Here is a 22,464-nt window from a genome sequence, read left to right on the forward strand (position 1 = left end):
GTGAGAGGCCCGCGTACCGCAAAAAAAAAAAAAAAAAAAAAAATGGAGATGACTACCCGCCACCAAGGCTAACTGTGGGGGGTGTGTGAGGGGCTGCGTGGCAAGTGCCCATCACAGAGGAGGCCGGAGGTCTGGAGGCTCCCCTTTGCCAGCCACGTTCTCAGGAGCCCTGGCGACGCAAGGGGAGAGCAGAGATGCTGGCTGATACTTAGGTTTTAGGAGCGAGGCTGACGTTTGCCATTCCCTCTTCATGGAATATTCCCTTCTCTACCTGACAATGCTCAGTCAGCCACCGAAAACACTCTACTTGATGGCTGCCTCCTTGCAGGGCCTTCTGCATTAGCTGAGGCCCCGTCCCCAGGCCCCCCTGGGCCACACCCCCGGGACAGCCTTGTTCTCATCCTCATCTTCTCCCTCCTTTCCTGGACTGTAAGTCCCTCCATGATGGACTGAAAAAGCCAATGAAAGAGGCCCACAACCCCTCGCCTTGCCCATGGAGGCGTCAGTGATTCTATGCCCTACACACTGCACGCCACTCTGGCAGCTCCAGAGTCAGGACCCTTCCTTTCTCCACTCTGCTCCCAAGAGCCAAACCAGTCTCTCCCTTCTTCCTCCACCTCCTAACACTCTCTCTCTCTCTCTCTCTCTCTCTCTCTTTGGCCCACTCCTATTCGGAGGAGAGAATCGCCACGAGCAACAAGGAATCGGTACTTGTATATATATTTTTATAAGTCAAAGCTTATGCCCTTGTTGGGGTACAAGAAAAACAAAAACAGTTTCTGTTAACCACTCTCATGTGGCCTGACAAGTCTGTACGTTGACACCCTGACACCCTGAACTTTGGGGCAGGCGGGTAGGAGAGACGACAAGCAGCATATGAGAAAGAGGGAAAGAACGGGTTGTCAAAGGTGCCGCTCTGGGACCTTAAAGCAGGCTGCCAGCTTGAGGGCCGGGGGGACCTGCGCTCCAGATGAGCAAGGCCAAGGCCCGTCTTTGCCGCTTGGCACGGGGCTTCTCAATGGACATTCAACGCCGAATGAAGGTCTGCATGAATGGAAGTGGAATAACCCCACACAGCCATCCTGGAAGTGTAAAGTCTACCCAGCTAAACCCTTAATCCTCCTAGACAACTTGTATAAAACAGCCTATGACATTCATTCTGCAGGCCCGGTGGAATCACCTCGACGCTTGGAGGTCCTTAGGCTGGGGGCTGAGGCTGAGAGCTCATGAATTTTACATGAGAGCTTGCTCGAGACAGCTCTCCTTCTAGCTTAAAGGTTAAAAGGTTTGACTTTGGGTTTCCAAGAACAGATACTGTACGATTAATGAGTGGCAGGTCACATGACGCACTGCCCTCAGTTTTAAAACTGTTATGTTCAAACTATCCATAGTAGGATGTATTCTTCCCCTCCCCCCATCTGGAGCACAAACTATTAACATGTATGTATTCAGTAAAATTGAACCCGTCAGATAAAAATCTTTAGTAATTAAAAAAGTTAATTTGTAAAGACTTTCAGTATTTTTTACTGGCACACCACCTTTACGCCTAAAGTATGCTCTAGAAACAAAGGACCTTAATTACGTCTTATTTTTAGAGTATTGGAAGAAGTTGGTGTTTAAAGAAATCCTCCTGTTCATCTTTTTTGTAGGGTAAAGGAACTTTTGAAAAATGAACAATCATCCACTTTTGAAGTTTTCAATTTTCGTACACCCAGTTTGCTTAAAGCAAATTCAATCTGGTGTCCTCAGCTGTCTTCACAATTGGACAGACTAGATGGCCACCCAGTTGAGCAGACGCTTTTCTTTTCTTTTTTTTCTTTCAATTTGCAAACTGGATTAGCGGCGGAGAATCGACTTGACTTAGTCAAGGAAATGACGAGGCACTCCCTTTTCTTGGATGCCAGAACATACGACCCCCCCAGGAAAGATGACCATGGGAATTCTCAGGACAGGGACACCCACTCCCAGCTCCGAGGGACAGCACAGCAGTGAGAGGCCCGCGTACCGCAAAAAAAAAAAAAAAAAAAAAGAATAGAGGGAAAGGGCTCTTTTCTTATTTCCATATCAAATGCAGTAAAAGTGTCAAGCAAGGTCTACGTTTCCTACACAGGCTCACGTGTTGGGTTTCTTTGGAGTTTTTAAATTTCTTAGGACAATATTGTGGAATATCTAAAAATATACTCCAACACACAACACACGCGGTGGAATCAAACAAGAAAGATGTGATTGAAAGGCCCATAGCTGGAGCCAGGTTGCCCACAGCCTTCTCCAATTTTCTACTTATTTAATAGAAAATATCAAAATATATTATAAGGATATTATAACGAATCTAATAGAAAATATGGTATGATCAGAAAATGAAGAAAGCCAAGGCAGAATCCTCAAGAATTATTTTTAATCCGTGTTGTAGAATGCATAATCGAAATGCATTCAACAAATAAAGAGTAGTTGTTAAAATATAGAAGACGACGGTGATTCAATGAGAGACTGTGAAAGGCCTTAACTATGTATATATCTCTATGTCTAGATATATGGCCATACAAATCGCTTGGCTGATAGGCAAAGGTGAACCACAAAAGATGCGCTAAGCTACAAAGCAAAATAAATATCAACCAAAATTCGTTTCATTTTTTATTATGAATGTCCCAAGTGGCAGCATACTGTGCAAGTGTTAGGTTCTCATTGATTAAATGTCAAGAGACCACAGACTACAGCATTCCAAGCACTTTAATTTGTGACAGAGCCAAAACAAATAAAAGAATGATAAAAATATTCTTTTAAGTGTAAAGAATGCTCATATATGAGTTTGGTTTTTTTCCCTGCAGGTATTGTGAACACTGATAATTTCTGAAACACCAATCCTGGTCTGGATACTTGCAACAAACTTTTATAATCTCTGCCTGAATAAGAAGCGAATAAGAAACGTACTTATAAAGTATGTTGACGATACAATGTGATATACCCACTCATTGTCCCTTCCTTCCTCTCCCACTAGGCTTCTCATCTGCCACCAGGTACCCGCTGTTTGTATGACCAGGACACGAAGGCTGAAGTGAGATACTTGGAAGACACATTGAACCTGGATTTTCTCAAAGCTGCATTTCTTTTTTTTTAAATGAAAGGTGAAGGCTTTCAACGTTTGAGATTGTCCAAGAAGATGACTAATAATGATGGCTTAAAGCCACCAGTCAAGGACTACAGTTTATGCATGTCACGTTCAAGGAAAAAGGCCTCGATTTGCTAGAGCTACGGTTCTAGTGATCTGTAGTTCCAACACAACATGACATTTCCCCCCGAACGGTTTCCTTGCAATCTGTCCTTTTCATCACTGGTACAGGATGATGCTACAGCTGGAGTTTGTTGCCATTTATATTCCAAAAAAAAATTCTGGTCCTGTGGAAGTGTGTATCTCTTACAGATGCAATACTGTTCGTCTGAGTGGAGCCTCAAAAAGAACAATTATGGACTAGAAACTCATAGAGTTTGTGTTTAAAATTTATAAAATTAAACCTGCTCCAACAGGTAATACAGGGAGGCATGCTTGCAACCTCTGGATTCAATCAGAAACAATGCCTGAGAGCACAGAGCCTTCAATAGGTAACGGCGGGTTCCTTTTAACGCTTCCTTAAACAAGATCCGATGTGATGCACATTGGAACTTTGAAGCACGTCTCATTTATGTCTACAAGGCCTGGGACACAGGAAGCTGCCAGAACTTCATTCATCATCTTGCCTGTTGACAAAAGGAACAATAACTGGTCATCACTGGTCAATGGAATAACTTTTCCTAGTTTTTTTTCCAAGATAATTCCTAAAGAAGAGACGGTGTGAATACAACAGCAAATGTTTCAATGTTTGATGAATTTCTGTGCTCTAAAATGCCATGTCTTCCTCCAGTGGAACAGGAAGAACCGGAGTGTTCATCGCTCTCCTCGTGGGGGAATGGGTCAGGAGAGAGCCCTGTCTTGGAGGTCAGCACGCCTAGGCTCCAGGCGAGATTCTGCCAGTAACTCACAACGTCACCTAACCTTGCTGGGCCTTGGTTCCTTCACGTATACCCTGAGGACTTCAGTGGATGAGGTCTAAAAAGAAAGCCACCGGCTAACTTTTAATGGGTCCGTGTGGTCCTGCCTTCGTAGCTCCTTAGAGAACACAACCAGGTAGAACCATTTCTGACTGTGGCAATGGTTTGGCTTACAAAATCCCTGCGCCTGGGGTGCCTACCATTCTAGTTTAGATTGGTGATGAGGACCAGCTGAACTACCAGAGAAGTCGCGCCGTATCTATTCGCATCTGTAGTCAATAAAAATCTTCTTAAATGATGATGTGATTAAGCTCTGTGGGTGTAAAATTCTGAAAATACACATTTCCACATCTTTTAGTGTCTTAAGATCTAAGAATTGTCTCTTTATTTGGGGTAGCTACTGGTTTCCTTAAATTAAGAAATAATTATGTAAAAGTTGAAAGATCCGTTAATAAGTATAACAACATGGGCGCAGTCTGTAAGAGCACAGTACCTAGCCCGAAGATCCAACTAGTTGGACTAGTTTAAGTAGTTACTTCAAATAACTTTACAAAGACACACAAACTGGTAAGCAGAGATGGGACCTAGACACAGGAAGTGTGACCCTAAAACGGAGGCGTTTAACCACTCTGCAAACGACCTCACCATGCCTTGTTAAAATGATAATGAATTGGGACTGTAACGTTTACTGTGACTTTCACAGCTCTCATAGGTACAACCAGGAATTTGGTTCAATATTTGGAAATTTCGGGCCATTAGCTCCCATTAGTAACAGAATGATAAGCTTCAACAATTGAAAAACTTCAGCAATTTTGATTTGATCTTTATGCTTCGGAGGCTGGTAAAACTTAGATGATGCTGAAACAACCGTTTATTATTTATATCACATCCTACTACTATATTGTGTCATTATTATATTATATATGTATATAAATATATTAAGGCATCATGGCTGTCATGTGTGGCCAAAAAAAGCTTAATAATTTTTTTCATCTTTCTGCTGTGGCTTTGGCATAAGGGGAGACACAACTTTGTGAAACGTGTGAATGATTCACACAAAACGAAACTGGCACCAAGATATCATCTATTACTTGGATTAGTCTAAGTGCTTTGCTAACGAGTTTATCCTTCAAAGGCTGACATAAAACCACTCAAGAAAGAAAACGACAATGAAAATAAGCTACAATGCTAAAGGGACAGAGCCATTTTCTTAAATCTGGATAAGATCTGCTGTAACACAGTAGGGTCGCTGTCCAGAGTAAAGCAGCATTCGTGGGACAAAAGGCAAAGAGGCCACAAAACAAAAGGGGAACAAAAGGGAAGAGACACAAGTTTACTCAAATCGTGGGGTGGGGATCCACGAGGACGATCTAGTAACACGTGCACGTACATCAACACAGACTAAATTTCTGGGTTTCTTTGTGGCCAAGGAAGAGAAATCAAGATTGCTGTCTTGACAAATGAACTCGAAATAAACGAACAGTAAGTAAAATTTACTATGGAATTCTGGCAAGTATTTTTACGACCGTGGCTTCCTGGGCTGTGAGAGCGTATATCCTAAGTGCCTGATGGAATCGCTACAGGAGCGCGTACAGTAAACCGCTCCGTCACTGGAGAAGGGGGACATTAAGACGGAAGCATCAAGTTCTCGTGCAAGTAACAGTACAGGGGGCTGGAGATGACAGTCGCACAGCTCACGTTTGGACAGCGCTTTAGTTTTCAAAGCCCCTTCACACGTATGAACTCTCTGGCATGAACTTACAATGGGGACCCCGCTGACATGAGAGGCGGCTAAGGTTTGAGGGTTAGGGGACCCACCTGGCGTTACATGGGTATGCGGGTCACCGAGTCACTGTCAGAAGGAGGGCCAGCTCGTTCTCCTCTATGTGCCACCTCTGCCTGGTAACACTGGATATCGATGAATCCGCTACTTACTATAATGCGTCTCTTCCGCATTGTTTTGTTGCTACTCTTACCCCTCATATATTGAGCGTCTCATAAGGAACACCCTGCAAACTAGACCTAGCCTCCTCCACAAAGAAGCCGGGTTGGGGGAGACGCCTTGCCCCGTGTTACAAGGCAGCCAGCAAAGAGCAGAGCCAGGGCCAAAGCCGCGGCGGCCGCGGTTCCCCAGCTCCGGCTCATTGCGGTACGCGCTGGACCACAGGGCAGAAGCGGCTCCGCGCGCTGCGCAGCCCCATCGTTACACGGCGAACGCAACACGAGCTTCTGCGTCTGCAGCCTCGTCACAAAGACAGACACGGCCGCTGCCCCCGAGACCTGCCACCGCAGGACGGCTTATTCCAAACTGCTTAAATAGAGAGGTTTTGTGAAGCGCGTTCTCGCTTCTTCGGGGGTCGCTCTTTGTGAGCTGTGAGCAGCGCGCTGCACGACTGCCCCATAATAGGGGCTATAATTTCATAGTAAATGAAGAGTAGGAGGCCAAACACGGCAGTTTTCAACGAGAACGTGGTACGAAAAGAATTCTTTTAAGTAAACTGAGAGGTAGCAGTGCCCGGAGGTAGAAGTAATACCTGGAAGGTAATCGTAAAAGTTCTAGAACCAGTTTTCTGCAGCTCAAGTTGCCATAAATGAAGTATTTGCTGCAACTGTCCTTCATTTTGAAATGCAGTTATTCTTTTATAAAATGGGTACAATGAAGGCGAATTGACTTGGGGGGGGCCCTCATCCAGCTGTAACTCACTGGGGGGTCCCACTGGCTCCGGGTCACTGACGTACACGTCTCACTTAACCTACGCAAACAGCCCTGCCGAGCAGACAGGTTCACTAACTTCCCGTTGCATATGAGAAAATGAGGTTCAAAGAGATTAAATAACCTGGGAGAGACGACACAGCTCGAAAGTGGCTGAGACTGGCTTTCAGGTTAAGTGTGCCTCACACCCAAATTATCTGCCTTTCCTCGCACATCCCTGAGCTACACACACAAGAATGGTCACCCCGCACCGGGACCCGTGGGTCCCGTGGCTGCTGAGGGGCCGGCAGGGAGAAGCACCGCAGGGGAGGTCCAGCTGCTTCCAAAGCAGCCACACCCTTTCTTACCCGTGGAAACCTGGCTCTAGAACCAGTGGCCAGGCTTCCATGAATGCAGGGCCGCAGAAGGAGGAGGGAATAAGGACAGGCAGGAGTGACCACAGGTGAACCAAGAGCAGGGAGAAACAGGTATTAGGTTAGCTCCTGTGGTCTCCTTCCCATTCTTCCTCCTTAAGTAAATGTGGTCTGATTTCCAAATAACCTATCAGCGGACTGAAAATTACCTACAGCCTAAAGAATCACTTCTAAATCACAGCTGAGAAAGAGACAGAATCTACAGAGAGGCTCTGACCCCTTTATAATTAATCTTCATTTCTTGCCCCAGTAAAAGTCTCATCAGAGTAGCCAGTGATCGGCCAAGCTGACGGACTGGAATTCACCATCCTGTCTCCTGTCCTCCACAAAAGGAGGAGGCGTGTGATTGCGAAGCCAGGGGAAAGAAGACCTACCCTGGGTATGATCTGTCCTGGCGCTGATGCTATTGGATTAACCACCAGTGGGCTAAATAGGGAGGAGATGGAACAATGCCAAGAAAAACCAGGTCCTTTCAAAAGACTTTCAGATCCAAGCCTCAGCCAGCCTGCCTTGCCAGGCTGAAGGGAAGGTGCCAGAGTTATTCATGGATGCCAGGCCCCCATCTGCCTCGTCCAGCTGATCCACTTGGTCAGCCCATATGGGAGCAGGATGGCTGGCACAGATCTAAAAGTAGCAGTGTGTGCAGACATGTTCTAACATAATTTGCTAAATGTTTTATTGTTCTACAAAAACCTACTCAAAATGTGTGGAGCCGTGTCCCATGAGATTAGAACAGTATGAAGTCAGGTCTTCCCAAGAATCAGGTGTAAGAGTAATTAAAATAAAAGAAGGGGAACTATTTCCTATTACAGAAGTTCCTTTCTACGATGGGGATACCCAGGGCTCCTCTATTAAATGGAGATCACGTTTTGTTTCCTGCGTCACGCCTACACATATACGGTGCATACCCTTTTTTGGATTCCCCGAAGAAGCTACGTAATTCCAACATAATAGAAAGCAGGGTCATATACATTAGTGTTAAAACAGACCTTGGGAATTGCAGGGCACAAAATTCTCCTCTTAAACGTTAGAAATCTGAAGCTCCGAGGTTTCACACTTGCCCATGGGTGCACAGACGGGGAATCTAGCTAATGCTCAGATTTCTTGTCCTACCATACACTGTACGCCCTACAGTGTCCTTTATTCATTTAATTCAAATCTCTCAGATACTAAATCCTGGAAGATAATGCCGCTTGGCATGAATGATCCAAATATAATATAGACTTTTGAACGATCCAAATATAACAGAGACTTCTGGTCCATGACGGACTGAGCTGTCACCAGAGGTGCTGAGATCAAACCTCATGTGCGCTGATGGGCGGGAGGCACAGGGTCTCAGGGTCCGGCAGAACCCTCCAGCGAGCTCATGTATGGCAAGGCAGTTCAGCATTCTGGCCAGAAGTGTGCCCTTTGGAATCAGACCCATCGGTGGCCTTGCAGCTCTGAAGTTGCTCTTTACTGGATATGCAATCCCTGGGCAAGTTCCTTAGCTACTGTGAGTTTCCTCGACTGTAAAATGGAGATGACTTGGGCTTCCCTGGTGGCGCAGTGTTTGAGAGTCCGCCTGCCGATGCAGGGGACGCGGGTTCGTGCCCCGGTCCGGGAGGATCCCACGTGCCGTGGAGCGGCTGGGCCCGTGAGCCGTGGCCGCTGAGCCTGCGCGTCCGGAGCCTGTGCTCCGCAACCGGAGAGGCCACGACAGTGAGAGGCCCGCGTACCGCAAAAAAAAAAAAAAAAAAAAAAATGGAGATGACTACCCGCCACCAAGGCTAACTGTGGGGGGTGTGTGAGGGGCTGCGTGGCAAGTGCCCATCACAGAGGAGGCCGGAGGTCTGGAGGCTCCCCTTTGCCAGCCACGTTCTCAGGAGCCCTGGCGACGCAAGGGGAGAGCAGAGATGCTGGCTGATACTTAGGTTTTAGGAGCGAGGCTGACGTTTGCCATTCCCTCTTCATGGAATATTCCCTTCTCTACCTGACAATGCTCAGTCAGCCACCGAAAACACTCTACTTGACGGCTGCCTCCTTGCAGGGCCTTCTGCATTAGCTGAGGCCCCGTCCCCAGGCCCCCCTGGGCCACACCCCCGGGACAGCCTTGTTCTCATCCTCATCTTCTCCCTCCTTTCCTGGACTGTAAGTCCCTCCATGATGGACTGAAAAAGCCAATGAAAGAGGCCCACAACCCCTCGCCTTGCCCATGGAGGCGTCAGTGATTCTATGCCCTACACACTGCACGCCACTCTGGCAGCTCCAGAGTCAGGACCCTTCCTTTCTCCACTCTGCTCCCAAGAGCCAAACCAGCCTCTCCCTTCTTCCTCCACCTCCTAACACTCTCTCTCTCTCTCTCTCTCTCTCTCTCTCTCTTTGGCCCACTCCTATTCGGAGGAGAGAATCGCCACGAGCAACAAGGAATCGGTACTGCTCCCAAGAGCCAAACCAGCCTCTCCCTTCTTCCTCCACCTCCTAACACTCTCTCTCTCTCTCTCTCTCTCTCTCTCTTTGGCCCACTCCTATTCGGAGGAGAGAATCGCCACGAGCAACAAGGAATCGGTACTTGTATATATATTTTTATAAGTCAAAGCTTATGCCCTTGTTGGGGTACAAGAAAAACAAAAACAGTTTCTGTTAACCACTCTCATGTGGCCTGACAAGTCTGTACGTTGACACCCTGACACCCTGAACTTTGGGGCAGGCGGGTAGGAGAGACGACAAGCAGCATATGAGAAAGAGGGAAAGAACGGGTTGTCAAAGGTGCCGCTCTGGGACCTTAAAGCAGGCTGCCAGCTTGAGGGCCGGGGGGACCTGCGCTCCAGATGAGCAAGGCCAAGGCCCGTCTTTGCCGCTTGGCACGGGGCTTCTCAATGGACATTCAACGCCGAATGAAGGTCTGCATGAATGGAAGTGGAATAACCCCACACAGCCATCCTGGAAGTGTAAAGTCTACCCAGCTAAACCCTTAATCCTCCTAGACAACTTGTATAAAACAGCCTATGACATTCATTCTGCAGGCCCGGTGGAATCACCTCGACGCTTGGAGGTCCTTAGGCTGGGGGCTGAGGCTGAGAGCTCATGAATTTTACATGAGAGCTTGCTCGAGACAGCTCTCCTTCTAGCTTAAAGGTTAAAAGGTTTGACTTTGGGTTTCCAAGAACAGATACTGTACGATTAATGAGTGGCAGGTCACATGACGCACTGCCCTCAGTTTTAAAACTGTTATGTTCAAACTATCCATAGTAGGATGTATTCTTCCCCTCCCCCCATCTGGAGCACAAACTATTAACATGTATGTATTCAGTAAAATTGAACCCGTCAGATAAAAATCTTTAGTAATTAAAAAAGTTAATTTGTAAAGACTTTCAGTATTTTTTACTGGCACACCACCTTTACGCCTAAAGTATGCTCTAGAAACAAAGGACCTTAATTACGTCTTATTTTTAGAGTATTGGAAGAAGTTGGTGTTTAAAGAAATCCTCCTGTTCATCTTTTTTGTAGGGTAAAGGAACTTTTGAAAAATGAACAATCATCCACTTTTGAAGTTTTCAATTTTCGTACACCCAGTTTGCTTAAAGCAAATTCAATCTGGTGTCCTCAGCTGTCTTCACAATTGGACAGACTAGATGGCCACCCAGTTGAGCAGACGCTTTTCTTTTCTTTTTTTTCTTTCAATTTGCAAACTGGATTAGCGGCGGAGAATCGACTTGACTTAGTCAAGGAAATGACGAGGCACTCCCTTTTCTTGGATGCCAGAACATACGACCCCCCCAGGAAAGATGACCATGGGAATTCTCAGGACAGGGACACCCACTCCCAGCTCCGAGGGACAGCAAGCCCTGGGAGGAACAAGGCCCTGGGGTTGGAGGGGACAGGCAGCCAGGAAGAACACGCCCGGGCCCACGCCTGGCCTTCTGAACACGCAGCCCCTCTGAGGGGGCTGAGCAGTGCCTCCATCAGATCTTTACTTTGGATGCATACACTTTATCTCCTTACCCAGAATAAGCATTTAAAATCGGGAATTGGCTGTTTCAAAGAATCACCAGGAAGGTAAGCGAACGAAAGTAAAGAAAGAAAAAAAAAAGACAGACTAATACTCCTCAAGTGCAGTTGAGGGGGCATAGCTGGAAAATGCTTTCATGCCTGTTTTGATAAATGATCTGAGTTCTGTCCATCTGTCTGCATTTTAGTCTCGCTCTCATGAGCTCTTAAAATGACCAAGACAGGAAGCGCGGCTCCACATCCACCCGGGAGGCAAGGTGCAGGATCAGCAAATGCAACAACTGGGGTCATATTTACACCTAAAACCACAGAGCAGAGAGGACACCCTAAGACTCCTGCCAGCTATTCCGTACCTAATCGACATCAGCTTGTGCCTGAGGTCCCCTCAGCACCTCAAGTAGTAACTCCGATATGAGGGAGAAACACGACACTTGAATTGCATTTTTTTTTTTTTTAACAGAATAGCAGTTTTCAGGAAGGCACAGTGTCTTCTTTTAACAAGCTCACAGAGATTTCCAAACTTGATCCAAGTTAAATGAACCACTAATAGACATTCCTCTACAAACACAACACAGTCTCGGGAACGTCTGTCTTGGCTTGGGCAGATCTGAAGGCACAGAATAGAAAGGGAGGTGAGTTTTTTTAATGGGTGGCTTTCCACAGTCATACTCCTCGGAAGTCCAGGATGTGGGATAAGAAAGTCCCTTCATGTGCAGCGTTTGAGAGCTGACATGCGCCGCATCTGCACCCCACACGCGCTCAGGAGGGGGTGTGACATGGACCCTCCCAGGACCCGTCTCATAATCCCCGGCCCGTGGCACCCCCATTCATCCAGCTGTCCAGCGTCCTAGGCCTTTACACAGAAGACCTTAGACATTTGTGAGGGCACCTCTCAGATATCCGCAAGCCCCCAAAGTACAAATCCCATTATAGTCTGTAATTTCCCCCTAAAGCAGGTATGCAGTGATGAGTAGGAAAAGGCGAGTGGAGACGCAGATGACCGCAGAGCCCAGGGTCCACTCACCACCTGAGACACACAGCCCCGCACGCGTCCTGCAGTCAAGGCTGTTCACATCGGTGCCTTAGTAAAACGACAGATTATTACACGCTATGAGTCGGCTTGGGACAGCCAAAAGCAGACACGTTAGAGCCACAGATGCCAAGGAACCCCGGTATTAGCCCGTAACCCGTCTCCTGTTTTTCAAGCTGTGCGAGTCCATCGTGTGAGACACGGGAATCCGAGTAGAAGCCGGCTTTTCCCCATCCCTGAGGGGACCCTGCAGGCCCCTGTCCCACAGACAGAGTCCGAAAAGCCACAGACCTGACGTTTACAACTTTGGTTTGGAAAGCTTTGTTCTGAAACGATTTTAGGCACTACCAATGAATCAGGTCAAATTAGGGGCGCCCCAAATACCACCTGCCCCTGACCCACACGAGAACTCCTGAGGACTCCCTAGGATGGACCTGTCTTCCTGTCAACTCAGAGGCCATCGTCTTGATTGACATCTTCTAAGGCCCTGCAAGATTTCTTTAGGCCTTTTAGGAGCCAGATCCTTGTCGAAGTCAAGCATCACATTTTGGGAAATTGAAATGTTTCCCTGGGAATGAATCTCTCCCTACAATTACGATGGGTATTGAAGGAAAGCTCGATCCACTTTACAAATAATAATTCAAGATGAAATAACCTCTTCCATTTAGTTAGTCGTTATACAAACATCAGAAGTACAAGCTGATCCTAAATAATCTCTTTCTCTTTAAGTCTCTCCCTCCTTTCCCCCGATCACATATACACTGAAAAACAGGCCACAGAAAACTTCCAAGTTGTAGGTACTTTTATCATTTGTATACAACTGGTAAGGAAACTATTAAAGTAAATGAACTCCCTGTGGCCCCCAAAGAAGAACGGCCCTTAGCCAGCACCTTTTACAATGACGGGTACAAAGCAGGGTAAATCTGATCGGAAGTTAGGACAGGCCTAGGTGTTCTTGGCATAAGTGGCTTGGCTGGGAGACAGGAGAACTAAAAACAAAATTCTAACAGGTCCCAGGACAACCTGAGCAGAGCCCCGACTATCAACTATTTACAGGAAAGTATTTACACAACAAGAAAATGATGTCCGTTCTGAGGCAGCCAATTTCACGAGTTTGCGATGCAGTTGTCTCTTTACATCTTCAAAAGAAACTGCTACTTACTTTTCAAGCCACCTGCCACTAAACACATCCAAAAGCCTGTGTCCTCCCTGGCAATTTCTGGGAAAACACTCCGGCCTCTTTGGACAACCTTGCCCTTAACTAGTTATCCTTTTCCTTCAATGACTGCTTGAACTCAGCGAACCTTTGTAAACCCTGGCGAGGGAGCCCAAATGGGCTCATTGCAGCGGGGAGAAGGGGAAATGAGGGTTTGTGTCACCTGTGCTAGGTGCCAGCTGTGAGGCGGGCCTGGACCTTGGTCTTTCTCCCCACCTTCAAGCAGCTGAGGCTGGCACCTCCTCAGCTTGTGCTGCTACCGCAAGCTGGAGCCCACACTTGAAACCAAAGTCCGTCCTCTTCCCCGTGATGCTGCCTCCACAGAGGACATTTCAACCCAACGGGGGCCTCCAGCTGTGTGGTGATTGATGCTTCAGGTGCAGGTCAAGGGCCAGGAGACTTCTGCCAGGCTGTAAGCCGAACCCAGCCCGACAAAGTGCTTCTCTGCATCGATGACCCACAGCTGAGTTTGCGACGCCAGCAAAGGCACATGTGAGCAAATCATCTTGGGAAGATCTATTCGCCTAGAATTTTGTTAAAATCTCTGGCTTTCTTTCTCTCTGGAATTATGACAAACTACAATATATTCTTTTTAAACTTTCTATAGCTCACTCTTCGGAACGTCTCCCAGGATGCTTAATAGAGTGTCATCTAGAGAAGTGGTCCAAGGTTTACGTAGTAGTAGCTGGACTTATCCCAACACATCGGAACAGGGCACAGAGTCATGACACAGGGGAGAAGGCAGCCCATGACTAGTGGTTTTAATAACAGAAAACCAGAAGGTCCCAGGCAACAGGAAGATGGGCATTCACATGCCGCTCTTTTGTTTGCCTTATACTCAAAATAACCGTGCCTCAGGGATCTCAAAGGTGCTAACATAGATAGATACCTGACTGCAACCAAAAGACCCAAATGAATATGTCTATTCACTTATTTCTTATTTAAGAAAAAGAAATGAAACTCAAGTTATAATTTGGTAGTTTTGGGTAGTGTATTAGGGTTTGTCTTTAAAAAAATTTCTACCCATGCTCAATTACATTTCAAAGTAATACTTTAAAAATTATCTCGGTGGGTACTATGGTATATTCATCATTTTTGGTTTATTCCAACTGCGCCTCAGGCCTCTGATATGATGTTTCTTAAACTGCCTAAGCAATTTTTACAGTTAAGTGACAAGTAAACATTTGGTGGTGACTAGAAACTGAAAAAGATAGTCTCATTTCGCATTTATGTGATCCTCTGTGTTGTCAAAAAGCTTTTCATTTATCTATTTCAACGGCCCTGCCAGTGGAGTTAGATGGATTCCCATTTTGTCTTGTTACATGTAAAAATGAAACTGTCAACTCGCTATCAATGACATCCGTCCTAGCGGTGAGGTGAGCTTTTACCGAGCCATCCCCAGCGCCTCAGAGAGGTCCTCTTTGAGTCCAAGGTATTTTTTTTCCTCTTTCAAAGAAGTAAAATAAAATCCACAACCCTCCTTTTTTAACACGAAGTCTAGCCCGCCCATCCTCAACCTCAAAGTAAATCTGCAGTCAGCTAAGAGAGGTGTCTCGAGTCATTTCTTAGGTTTAGTTACAATAATGAAGTCCAAATCTGCAAATCACCTGTTTTCAATAATCAGTCAGAAAGGATTCAAGGTTATATCCCTATAACAGCCCTTATCACTCATCTTCAATATGTTTTGTTGAGCGGAAGAGAAAGAGCAGAGGTTGGTGGGGGTAGGTTGCATACATAAGTATCACTCTTCGTATGTATTTCACTCAAAGGAAGGTTCTGAATGAACCACGGCTCCATCGGTGGTGGTATACACTGGGGGCAAGGCTGACTTAGAGCTGATTTCTTTTAGGAAAACTGTCAAGAACACGTAAACATCCTAACTTATGGCAAATCAATATATATCAGGGGCCTAGGGGGTAGGGTTGTCAAACTTAGCAGATGAAAATACACAAGAAGTAATTTTTAGTACGAGTACGTCCCAAATACCGCGCGGGACACACTCATACTAAAATTTCTCGTGTACCTGAAATTCAGTCTAATTGGGCATCCTGTGCCTTACCTAGCACCCTAGCAGGGCGTGGAGTTGGGGGGCGGGGGTGCCTCAGAGACACTGAGCCGGCCTAAGAGCTCTGAGCTTGTTCATGTCCACAGAAGACGCGCAGTCTAGAACTGAAGGTATCTGCCAGGACTGGGAGAATACACTCCCCTTACAAGTTCCCTCCTTTGTCTCCTTCAGATCACTACTACGAGCTTCCCAACACTCTGTTCTAGGAGCGGGAGACAAGGCGTTGAATAAAGCACCGTCTCTGGCTTCAGGCTGCCTGCATGCCCGGAGAGAGAGGATTAAATAGACAAGTGAACGGAAGCGTGCTGTTAAAGAAAACCGGGTGGGAAAAAAGAGAGTCACGGGGACTGGGGGTTGGGCACTGTTTCCTACTGCGTGCTCTTTAGGCTTTCTCTAAATCAGGACAGAGAGAGTGTGAGAGAGAGAGGGTGAGGAGTGTGGAAAAATGAGAGGGCGTGTGGCGGGGAGAGAAGGGGAGGAAGACGGAGGAGCGGTCACCTGACATTCCCAGAGCAAAGCACTCTGCAGCGGCTTCGTGTAGAAAAGCAAGAGCCTTCAGGCCAATCCTACAGCACCTGAAAGCAGCATCCTAAGTGATGGGGAAAGCGCCTGCATTTAAGAACACCCGACCATCTACTAGGGGGGAAGTCGACAGCTAACACTGTTTACAAATTGCAATAAGAAGGTACATCCGTGACCAGGAAAACAACTCCCTCATTTCCTAAGGGCGTGCCCATTTTGGGTCAGGGGGAATGTGTGACCAGGAAGAAAGTGTGGATGCTAAGGGGACCAGCACTCCCCATCAGAGCAACTGGTGGATCGTTGTCTCCACCTGGGAACATGTGGGAAACAACGTTCCCATGGCTTCTGAATCCCTTCCCCTGTTCAAAAGGACAAGGACAAACATCTGATCTTAGGTCACTGCAGCACCGACCAGAGCCAGGAACCTAGCCATCATTTATCAGTTACAGTTAATGACACTGGGCTTTTGGCTTGCACCCAAAGTTCTAAGGAAGGACTTGCCTTTTACATTTACAATAAATAAACAAATTTTTAAAAAAATTCAGAATATATTGAAATGTCTCTCCTTAACAACTTGCCTATATGATTTTTTTTTTTTCTTTCAAGAATTAAGGAAAGACCGCAGCTCACTTTAACCTGTAAGAATTGCTCTGCTCTTTGGCACGGAGAAGCGTAGATATGCAGATTAGGACCTGCAGTTTCATTGCGTGTCTCCCTCTACATTTCAGTCAAATTCCTCCCTGAAGGATGATAATGGGTCTCATGAAATGAACCAGGTTGAAATGGATGCCCTTTTCAAACAAGATTACACAAACTTTTCAGTTTTGAGTCATACAACTAACAAGAAGGAGACAATCTCAAATAGCACATATTTCACAGAAACAACTCGGAACTGGCACGTGATGCACTGGGTAACCACAGCTACAGGAAAGTATAAAAGAACTAGCAGCACAGAATCTCAAGCCCATAGGGGCTTTACGTGTCATCAGACGGATGCCTGCTTGGATCTCTGAGTTGTCTGACTTCCCTGAAAGTGGCCTGTGTCCAGCAGCCTCTCCAGAGGCTGGGCCTCTCTCCTGAGGTTTCCACTTCTACTTGGACATCTCCAAGGGTAGGAAGCCCAGATCTGTGCCCTCTGGTGTTACAAGGGATAGTCAATCTTTCAACTGTGCTTCACTTAAGCCAGTGGCCATAAAACCGCTCAAATGTTCTCCAAGATGATCACATTAGCCCTCTCTCAAAACGTGTCCCTCAGAGTATGGAAACTGGAACTGAATTTAAAACTTCAGATGTGATGAGATTTGTCTGGCACGGGATGACACTGACCAGGGAGATGACGCGTCTCAGCCTGAACAGCATTCTTCTGCTGCAGGGGCCGGAGCCTCCCTCCCCCACCGCTGGTCCAGCAGGTCTATGCTGGCGGTCCCACTTTGAGCTGACTGGCAGATGTGTCCAGAAGTGGAGCCTAACTCCCAAAGACCCTCTGTTTACTTTCCCCACCCTCTTCAACTTCTACATGGGAGCGAATATGACTAACGTAAACGGGCACAGAGTGGACCTGAGCCCCAGTGCCCTAGTAACCTCATTAACTAACTAATGCTGATACTTGGGGAGTTTTCCTAAGTACAGTCTAACAACATATATTGATTATATGTGCATTATACTAACCTTCAGTGCACAAACTGGAAACATGGACCTAAAGGAATCTGGAAATTTCTTAGGCATGCTAAGAAACCTACCCAAGGTTACACAGTTACTGACAGAGTCAAGGACTACAACCTAAACTCTAATTTTTAAAAACTGAATTTAATCGAAGTTGTTTTTAGAGAAACTCTTGAGTTAATTTAAATAGCTTAATTCTAGTGAGGCAAGGCTGTTTGGAAGTCACATGTTTACAGTATATAGTATAAAAAGGAACACTTTTTCTCAGTCGAACGGTTATGGAGATTTATATGCATATTTCATAGTTTCAGAAAGTTATATAGATCAATGGTTTGGCAGCTGGCTGAAATAATTCCATATTTAAAAAATCTGTAGGGTGCATCTGTTAGCAGTTTTGCGTTTCTACTGCAGACTAACAATTTGGTGATAGCAAGCTGTCTTCCAATTAATGTTCCAGAAAACATTTTATTTCAAGATTTTTGGAACCAGAGCCAAGATTTTCTGGGACGTGGTTATATGAAGCATCATTGTAGTTTTTGCCTTTTATAAATCTTTCACATCTAAGCTTAATAAGCAGAATGCCTTGAAAAATGTTTTGTTTGCCTTTCTAAAAAAGCTTCACCGAGACTCTTTAATAGGTGACCTGCCTTTAATTTTTCCCAACCTATTGGATTAAGTCATAAAAACACTTAAAACCACATCACATTATATTGACATCATTCCCTTTCTCAGCATTATGCAACTTCCCTTGTGTTCTGCCCTTAGCGAACTTGGAATCAGACTTTACAAACATTCACCCTCCCAAAGAGGTTCATTTGGTTCTCTCAGGCCGGCTTCCCTGTGCCCCAGCCATCCATCTGTCTGTAAAATCACAGTCGCTACCACCTTCAGAACTCACGAGACGAGCTGTCCTTTCGGGTAAATCCCTCTTGGCCACCAGACCTGGATCCCATGGAGTCACGTGCTACACACTGGGGACATATTTGGTTTCTATCCTTTCCTGCCTTCTGCTACTACTATACTCAGAGCTTCTAAATCGACGACAGTGCCTAAAGTAAACAAAGCCTAAAGCCGAACTAATGACCAACATGTACTCATTCTTTAGAGTTAACAACGTTTCCTTTCTCTATACTATCTCGAACAATGACATAGAACATCTGAAAATCTATACTAATGCATTTTTTTTTTCATTTGAAAACTGAAAATATGGGAGAAGAAGCCTCTCACTCTGGCACTGACATTCTACCTTGTCCCATAGCTTTCGGTTTAGAAGCCATCAGCTCTACGAGACTGTGAGTTTTGCAGGTATGGGGCTGATGTCTCATTCAACCTCGTATCAACTATAAAGCCAGTACAGTGTCATGCACCAGGTGCCAATAATTATTTGGGGGAATGCCTAGAAGGCTGGGCAGGACGTTCTTTGCTTTCCTTGGATGGGAAAGAGAGAACAAAGAAGCAGATAAAGAGACTATGCGTATACCCGAGAGACTATTACTAGAATCAGCACAAGTACAAGCTGTGAAATACAGAGGAAATGGGAAGCGTGGTGTGTGTATTAACCTCTTGGAAGGGAAAAGCAGGAGGCGAAGTATCTTTTTTACATGCTGATGCAGGCCCACACAGGCCACCATGGACGCAGCACAGTAGCTTTAGAGAGCAGTGGGCAGGGGAGACGTTTTAGGTAACTGGTCATCTGGTCTTTGGGACAATCGACGGTCAGATGCCCACAGCTCTCAGAGTATCGAACTGCCAAATATACACAAGCGGTAAAAAACTATACTCATTTTTGTCAATTCTGCTGCTGAAGTTGTTTTCTAACACCGTCCACGGCAGCACAGGACAGGCATGAGGTCACATGCACTCTTTTTTGAACTCCAAGCTGGGATGTGCATCTTTACCATTAGAGGAGACCAGAACCTGTGTCCACCGAAATGCCCGCAACGCGCGACGGGTACTGAGTGTCTGTGTGCTCAGTGAACGGTTTTGTACTAAGTCCTTAATGCTGAGGATGCTCTAGGGCTACTGAAAGGGGCCATGGGGGACGTCTTCTTACACTCTGCGGCCACAGGTGCTCTCTGTCCTTGTGACAGCGATTACACAAAGCACGGGTTTAAAGCTGACATGCTGGCTACATGGAAAAGAGTGGGTGATGACGGTCTCATCATAGGTGACGCCACCGACAGAACGTTTGCAGAGCACGTGCTAGGCCTGTCTCCAGAGCAAGGCCCCCTGTTAGCCTCACATTTTTACAAGACAGGTGTTCAGGCTGCCTCGTGGATGAGCACGGTCTCAGGTGTGATGATTGCGTCAGCAAGGTGTCAGAGCCAGGATCCAAGCCCCAGCTTCCAACGCTCTTTTCACTCTACCCCAGCTACCTGTGAAAGCACACCTCCCCACCTTCGATTGGTAGGAAGCTATTGATTAAAATTACACACTACCTCCTTGCTCCAAACTAGAGGGAGCGTGGCTAAAGCACTATCATTTGAAAAGCAGGCAGAGGAGTAAGACTTCCCACAGGCAGTTCACCACCTCCCCGCCGCTGAGTGGCTCCTTCCCTCTAGAAGAACAGGAAGATAATACTGCTGCACATAAATCTGTTGGCTGACATTCAACAAATCTATAGCGTGTGCCCCCTCGCTCTTCAAGCCCTTTCCCTCAAGGCTTACTGTACTGTGTGCTCCCAATGCCTTCCTGAGGGACACGTCGGCCCTCACACCGCTGTTCCCGCCTCTCCCGAGGGGGCCGGGAGCCTCTGGGCCGTGTCTTCGGGCGGCAGCTCTCCCTGGACACCCTCCCGGCGCCGCCTACCTCAGCTGCCCGGGTTCCCTCGCTCTCATCACCTCCAGCTGCACCTCGCTCCGCGCTCCTCCGGCCCTACGTTTGCATTCCACGAGGCAGGCGCAAGTCCACGTAGGAGAGGGAGAATTCCCACCCCAAACACAAGCTGCACGATCTGACCAGTGTTGCTTTTCCACAGTCGAGTGGAAGGGAGGAGTATGTTTACCCAGTGCCCCCTTACACTTCCCTTCATAGCTATGGTCCAGGCTAAGTTTTAATGTGTATAAATAGTCAACCTAATTGAGCACTTATGACGATATGTGATGAACATTTTCAGCTGAGGATAATGAAGAGTGGTCATTTTAAACAGAACTTCCTTGGAGACTATAAGGAACGTTCAGGGCTTTCCAGGAAAGTGTCTTTTATAAACTGCTTTCCGCCAAGAGTTTTTCCCCACTAAGGGGAAGCGGCTCAGCTGCGCGGCAGGGCGGTGCTGATCCCCCAGAGCCTGCCTGGGGGACCAGAGATATCTGGACTTTGGAAACAAGTCAGCATGCAGCCCGCACCCATTTCCCATTTAGATTCTTGAAGAACCATCAAATCCAATAAATGCAAGATACCTTCTGTTCGCTCCTCAGACAGAAATACACACAACGTACGCGTACGCACCCTAAGGCTGACATAAAATGAAAAGTGAACTATCCACCCGAGTCATCGTTCGTCAATAGCTATGTAAGCGCTAAGGCGGGGGTGGGGGAACGACTGCTTCCAGACAGGGTCACCGAAGGTCAAAAGTGATTTTTTACGGAAAATGAAAGTTTGCTATGGTGTTTATTTTCTCCTTCAGAGTAAACGCCAAGCTCTTTGCCTTTAGTAGGTAATGTCGAACGTACGTCTTCCCTGTCACCCACTGATCTCCCCCGAGTATTCCTCTCCCTGTGGCCGGATCCCCCACGTCCCAGGGCGTCACGGTGATTCTCTGGCTCCTGTCCTCCCTCAAGTCAGGGCCAGCTCGTGGCTCAGCGACACACCCTGCCTGCTGTTTAAAGGGATTTTCACGTCTACATTAAGTGTAGAGGAGCCTTCGAAAGAAACATGTCAACAGAATAATAATAGTCCCGAGCACTCAAGTACATACCAGGCACTTGACCTACGTTATCTCCTGCAGTCTCCAGAGAGCTCTCTGAGGAGCGCACCGTTACGAGCACGCCTGTTCACTAGCACACGAGGGGACTGAGGCCTGGACAATTAACGTGTCCTCCCCACCATCTCAGCTCCACGTGGGAGGTACTGGATTTGAATCAGGTCAACCTCAAAGGCCCGTGCTTTGAACACGACACGACACTGCAAGTTTCACATGGAACCATCTTTGCACTTAGTTTACTTAGCAAGTGAAACAGACTTGCTACTGTTTTTATTCAACAAAATTAAACTTTCTTAATTACACTGGAAGAACTTCAAAGTGTTTTCAAATGAAAAAGACAATTAAGCAGCGTACATTCAGAAAGCCATTTGGCGTTGAGAGGAAAAAGAATGGTCCTCAATGTTCTACATACGCAAGAAAAAGTCACAGCCTTAGCTGCGCCCCTCATATGCCCAAAATTAGAAAACAAAAGTTGGTCCCTTGAAAATCAACCAGAAAAAATAAAACAATCAACAACAACAACAAAACAAACCCAAAACCCTCCAGATTTCAGTTAAATGTGAATTTCTGGTTGTGTTTCGACATAAGCACTAACTTGGAGAGAAAACAGATGACTTGTCTACAATAAACGCTTAATCTCAGTTACCTACAATGTTGAAAAATGAGACATTCCACACGAGATATTTTTCCAGAACTGTACCTGCACGTGGAACGTAAATTCAACTCAGTCTGCAGTGGCATATTTGGACACAGTGCATGGCCTTTGGCTGGTTTTTGCTCTTTATTAAGCGTTTTCTGTCTTATCTCACAACGTAAAGCTACTAGCTGTCACTGCTTGCTGCTGTCAGCTCCGCACTAGAGGCTAATCTCGTTGCTGGGCTATGATGGAATTTCTTGATCTATCAGGA

At 46.4% G+C, this 22,464-nt stretch overlaps 1 protein-coding gene across 3 annotated transcripts in view; it reads right to left on the bottom strand.

The window, feature by feature from the left end:
- SCAF8 (SR-related CTD associated factor 8) overlaps nt 1–22,464 on the bottom strand; it is a 180,440-nt gene that overhangs the window by 41,884 nt on the left and 116,092 nt on the right. The window contains exon 21 of one of the 3 annotated variants that reach the window (XM_028494807.2): nt 2,628–3,732. The exons of the other annotated variants lie outside the window; for them this stretch is intronic. The gene's annotated coding sequence lies outside the window, so the exon portion shown is untranslated. Of the gene's footprint in view, nt 1–2,627; nt 3,733–22,464 lie in introns of those variants that run through there. 3 annotated transcript variants of the gene reach the window in all.

This window comes from Physeter macrocephalus, chromosome 10 (assembly GCF_002837175.3).
Source record: "Physeter macrocephalus isolate SW-GA chromosome 10, ASM283717v5, whole genome shotgun sequence".
Classification (NCBI taxonomy): domain Eukaryota; kingdom Metazoa; phylum Chordata; class Mammalia; order Artiodactyla; family Physeteridae; genus Physeter; species Physeter macrocephalus.